This window comes from Gossypium arboreum, chromosome 8 (genome assembly GCF_025698485.1).
Source record: "Gossypium arboreum isolate Shixiya-1 chromosome 8, ASM2569848v2, whole genome shotgun sequence".
Taxonomy (NCBI): domain Eukaryota; kingdom Viridiplantae; phylum Streptophyta; class Magnoliopsida; order Malvales; family Malvaceae; genus Gossypium; species Gossypium arboreum.
The window spans coordinates 73,163,296-73,169,611 of NC_069077.1; the positions used below are offsets into that span (position 1 = coordinate 73,163,296).

At 34.9% G+C, this 6,316-nt stretch overlaps 1 non-coding gene across 1 annotated transcript; it reads left to right on the forward strand.

Annotated features, from left to right (window-relative positions):
* Nucleotides 1–1,694: 1,694 nt before the first annotated feature.
* LOC128280323 (small nucleolar RNA R71) lies at nt 1,695–1,801 on the forward strand. Its single transcript, XR_008270503.1, has one exon. It is a non-coding gene; the product is annotated as a small nucleolar RNA R71 (small nucleolar RNA).
* Nucleotides 1,802–6,316: the final 4,515 nt, after the last annotated feature.

Genomic DNA, 6,316 nt, shown 5'->3' on the forward strand with positions numbered 1-6,316 from the left:
CAAACCGAACAGCCTATAGGTGTGAAAGGAATGTTCAGCAAATGTGAAAACATTCAAATTGCTTTAGAGAGCTGATTGGACACTTTGAAAAGAACAAATAGTAGGTTGAGGTGGCTGTTTCAATAACCGAATCATCATGCCTCTTGGAGAAGAGTAAACAGCAGCTATCTAGCTTTAATGTCATCCCTACAATGTACCTGCACCTAAATTAATTCAGCTCATTAATTCAACTTAGACACATTAATTCCAGTAGCTCAAAGACACATTTAAATCATGTAATAAGCTAGGACAAATTAAAAACATACTGGAACTAAGACACATTAAATTTGGCTGCACTAAATAACAAGAAATAAATTCGTCCTAATTTAGACACTATAAATTGCTGTAGCATAACACATTAATTTCATGTTCTAATTTTTGGACAAATTAAATACTTTAATATTTGTTGAGCTAAAAGTACGTGCAATTTATTTAATTAATTAAAAATGCAAAGCTGGAAAAATAAAAAGGAGCTTAATTGAGTTGAAATGAGATATAGGTGCATGAGCTAGTGATGAGCTGGGGGTAAGATCGTGAACTAAATCCGAGCTAGGTTCGGACTCGTAAGCTGGACTTGAGCTGGGGACCTGGACATGAGCTGAATCTGAACTAGTAGCAAGTTGCGAGGTGAACTGGAAGAGTTAATATAAGCTGCCTCGCTGCGGCTGGGCTGAGTTTCATCCCAAATTCGAGCTACAAGAGCTGAAATAGAATCTTTGAAAGCCTTAGCTCGAGCTCGGGTGATAGGGCTTTGTGGTAGCGTCAAATGATCTTTACTCGAACTAGCTGAACCGTTGGGCGCTCTCGCATCAAAGGCTGGAAAAACATTCTAGAATTTTCTTAAGACGTTTTGGAATTTTCAACACATTTAAAGGCTAAATTAAGTGTCCATTTGGCTGCCAATTGTCCATTTGGCTAGCCTTAGTTCTTAGGCTATAAATAATTGTTAAATTTCATTTGTAAGAGGTTAGACAATTTTTAGACTTTTCACTTAATGAAACTTTGTTAAACTTTCATGGAATTTGTGAGATTTCTTTCTCTCATATTTTGTTGAGGCTTTGTTGGCTTATCTAGGAAGCCTAGTTACGTCAACCCTGTTCTTCACTATCCCGAACTTATCACTATCAAATAGTGTGGCGTTCACCCATATACCGAGGTTCCTACTTTGTTAAGTAGTGGGTCGAGGTTCTATCATCTTCATTTTCACCTTGAAAGCATATAAGTACTTGGGTCAATATTTCCTAATATTGGTTCTTACTTGCTTTTAAGTTCACCATCTTCCATAACCATCATTTATTAAACTACCTTCAATCTATTTTCATTCTTTTGTTTCTTTTCAAAACGAACCTTTAATATTCATATTTCAAACCCATCTTCAAACCCTTTTTAAAAAAAGCTTCCACATTATTTAACCTAAAAACATCTTCTTTAAAAGAGTCGAACGATACTTTCTTGTAGACGATCGAGCAAACTTGCATACGACTCGACTCACCCCGAGGTGGATCGTATCATTATTCAATGACATCTCCTCTATAAACTCATAGGCATCTTCAGGTGTTTTATTATTGATAGTTCCGCCAGCAGCTGCGTCAACCATTTGTTGAGTCGAAGGATTCAGGCCAATATAGAACGTTTGAACCTGTAGCCAAAGAGGTAACCCATGGTGAGGGCACCTTCTCAAAAGGTCCTTGTATCTCTCCTATGCATCGTAGAGTGTTTCTAAATCCATCTGCACAAAAGAAGAGATATCATTACGTAATTTAGCCATTTTAGCCGGCAGAAAATGTTTTAGTAAGAATTTTTCAGTCATTTGTTCCCAAGTAGTAATTGACCCTCGTGGTAACGAGTTCAACCACTGTTTAGCTTTGTTCCTTAATGAAAAAGGGAATAACTGAAGACAAATGGCATCATCAGAAATGCCATTGATTTTAAATTTATTGCAAAATTCCAGAAAGTTTGCTAAGTGAGCGTTGGGATCTTCATCCTACAAACCATCAAACTGAAAAAATTACTGTATCATCTAAATAGTGTTAGGTTTTAATTCAAAAGTATTTGCAGCTACAGCAGGTCTAACTATGCTAGATTCAATTCCTATTAAAGAAGGTTTAGCATAATCATACATAGTGCGTGGAGCAGGATTTTGATTAGCCGCAATTGCAGGAGGTAGTTGATTGTCTTGGTTTTCACCATCTTGATTGATTGTGAATCGTCATCGATAGTCGAAAGATTCATATCATAGATGTTGAACGCCACACTACGAGTAGTGATAAGTTCAACATACCGAGGTTCCTATCTTGTTAGATAGTGGGTCGAGGTTTCTTTACCAAACCTATAACCGAACTCAAAAGGCTAACTCAACGGGTCGATACCATTTCGGTAATTGGTTCTTGAAAGTCCCTTTAGTAGTTCAAACCCATTCTTCCTTCTTTACCTAATCGAACCTAAATCGACCAATTTGTTCATACCATTTTTGACCCTTCCCTTTCGTTCCTACCATTCCATTCGTACCCCTCTTTCTACTCGACCATACCTAGAACTCAACTAATCCTAAAGTAACTTCTCGTAGACGATCGGGCAATCTACATACGACTCGACTCTTCCCGAGACGGTTCGTATCAGATTGGGGGTTGAGTATCGTCTTCTTGGTCATTCTCTGTGTATCATAAGCTTCACCTTATTTCTCTTTGATTTCTATGAATTATACGATCGATTTCTTCATCAAAGAGTAATGGTCTTGACGGGTTTCTTCTAGTCATAAACTATAAAAACCTGCCAAGAGAAAGAAAAAGTAAGTTAATAAATAATAATAATAATAATAATAATAAAAAATTAAATTAAATTAAATTAAATTTCAAGAAAAATAAATGGCTAAAGTAATAAAAATTGAGCGTTCCTAATATCTTAGCTCCTTGGCAACGGCGCCAAAAACTTGATCGCGTGATTTCGTGATAGGTTTTAAATATTTATAATTACTCATTCTCGAAATATTATTGTGATGTAGGCAAGTGTACCTATCGAACGGTAGTATAGTTTTAGCAAGACCGGATTGTCGAACCCAAAGGAACTAAAAGTACTAGTAATGACTATCTTTTTATTATCTAGCCTAAGAATAAAGAGGTTTTGTTTTAATTAACTAATTATCTAAACTAAAAACTCACAAAGAAAAGAATAGGAGAATTTCTTTTGGGAAAATTGATTGACTTAAGACAATACCTAAGGAAAAATCCACCTAGACTTTACTTGTTATTCTGGCTCCGAATCGGACGATTTATTCATTCAACTTGTTCCGTAGAGATCCCTAAGTTATGTTATTATCCGTATTCAAGACTAATAACGTCTAATCCCTAGATTGAATAACCGATACTTTTCTCTAATTAACACTCTAGGGTTGCATTAACTCGATCTATGGATCCCCTTATTAGGTTTCACCCTAATCTGGAAAATCTTGTCACCCTATGTCTAGGCGCACAATCAACTCCGCTTAATTATGACAAATGTACTCTTAGACAGGGTCTATTCCTCTTCTAAATAAGAGCTTGTCTTGAATCAATATCCTGGGATATCAAAACAAGAATTAAGAACACATAATTAAGAACAAGTTAAATATTTATCATACGATTCAGAAAATAATAATAAGATTCATCTTAGGTTTCATTCCCTTTAGGTATTTAGGGGTTTTAGTTCATAACTAAATAAGAAAACATCTCAGAATAATAAAGAATACAAAACATAAAGAAAACCCAAAACTCCTGAAGGGAAATTGAGGAGAGATCTTCAGTCTTGATGATGAATCCGACTTCTGAGATGTATCAATCGGCTTCCTTGGAGTAATTCCTTACACCCTATTCTCCGTTCTCCCTTTTCTTCCTTCTCTAGGATGTATTTATAGGCTTTGGAATGCCTAAAAGCCCTCAAAATTAGCCTTTTCGAATTGGACTCAACTTGGGCTTGGCAGGGACACGCCCGTGTGCAATTACTTCAGGCCGTGCTCGAGCCTACCAAATTGACATGGCCGTGTGGTCTACCCGTGTGAGGAGGTCCAGGCCGTGTTGATTTCATACTTTGGCCCATTTTCTTGTTCCTTTCGCTCTCCTATGCTCTCCTAATTGTAAAAAATGAAATTAAAGCATTAGGAGCATCGAATTCACCAATTCTAATGGAAAATCATCCATAAAATGCGTTAAACATGGGGTAAAAATATATATAATTTACGGTTTATCATAAAACAACTAAATTAATTAAACTAAACATATTAAAAGTTCAATCCAACAATTATTTATCTCAAAATACATAAACTAAATAAAACTAAAATTAAGCTGAAACCAAATTAAATATTCGAGCAAATTGCATGGAACACTTGAATCGAACTTCTTTGATTGTTTGATTATTCCAGTAATGGTTTCCACCCCAAATTCAGTCAATTAAAACCTACACACAAATTAACAAACTAAAATTAGATTTCATTTTACACTTGGGCCCCTGGCGTTTAGGCCAATCTCGGTGTTGTAGAGTTGGGTCATAACATGATGCAACCGGGATTGCATCATATCCTCCCTCTTGAAGATGATTTGTCCTTAAATCGGGCCACTTGCTCAAGAAAAATCTTTCTTTGTCACAAACCTTTGGGTTAGTGAACTTAACAACATTGCTCCCAAGAACTTGAAAATCACACATAACTCAAAAGAAGAAAGGTTAGGTGCATCCCCACCCTCTTTAGGAGGAAACCATTTCAAAATATCACCTATACAAAAATGAAATAGTTTAGTGACATAAGAAATTATAATCTTAAGAGAAATTTTCAAAATCTTATTCAAAAATTGAGCAAATAAACCAATACCAAGATCAAAAATGGAAATTGATCTTACCTTTCTACAATGAATCAAAAGGTTCTTAGAGGGCAACAAACCAGAATCAAGAGGCATTCGAGAGTTAACAACATTCCAATTATCAAATCCCTTGAACAAAGATATGAAACATTGGTCTCTGGGGTCAAAAATGAAATGTGCTCTTACCGCTTCAATCTGACTTGAAAATTTCATGATCAGCATCGTAGAAAGAACATGGAGTAACTTGGAATCATTACCAAAAAAACCATGCTTGAATTGTTTAAACCATAATTTAAAACAATTTCCAAAATCAATAACACAATTCACAAGCTTTGTTTTTGAAAATAAAGATAAATCATCACACAAGCAAAGATTGTTCACACATTTACTCATAAAAAAATTACGATACATACCTTCGCTTAGTATCAACTTATGAAAACGTACTCCAGATTTGAAAAAATAATTTTGATCACTTGTCTCACAGTGCCATAGAAATTTCATTTTCACCAAGACATCACATATGCCAATCAAACAAGATTTAGGCATACAAACATTGGTACAATCAACCCCCATAATTCTCATTCAAACAGGCATGCGAATACATGAAGGTGTAGCACAAGAATGTGAAAAGCTCACACTATCATCACGATCAAGTAGATTAAATGTTTTCATGAAAACTCTTTATCACACATGATCAAGCTTGGTACTTGCCAATTTAATCGAACAACTTCAAAAAAATTTCCAACAACAAACTTGTCATAAAAGTAACTTTTCATGGCACTAATTGAAACAAAACCATTAACAATCAGAAAATAAAAGTTAATCGAATCTAGGTGAGGAGTTCTTTCAAAATAAGTTTTTGGCTTTCTCATCAATAACATACGAGTAAATTTGTTGAGACTCGCATAACAAAGAACCCTTACCTTGATTACCTTTATGCACTTGTGGATTATCGTCAACTTCGATCTTACCTTTCTCGATTAATTGAAACCGTCTCTCATCGGAAAGGTAATAGAGTTGGAACTTGACAAATGAACCTTGAGAAACTTGAAAAGAAGACAAAATATAAGGAGAACTAATAGGATGGTTAGCAAAAATATTCCTCACTTTGTTTTGTCCACTTGCATCTTTCTCACTCGTTTTTTATTCTAACTCGTTTTCAAACCCTCGTTCTTTTACCACAGTGTCTTTTATTTTTGAAAACTCATTGACGCTCACTTCTCGCTCATTTTCTTTTCTTTTTCCAAACTCATTTTCTTTTGAAATCTCACTCTCACTCCTTATTTCACTTTCTTTTTCAATAATATCAATCGCTTCACTCACACTTTCATTTATTTCTTCAATCTCACTCTCCTTTTCAATTTTCTTTTATTTCTCACAATCTTTCTCTTTTTTGTTTTCTTTTTCTTTCATATCTCTTTTTGTTCTTTCAATTTCATTATAAGATGAAG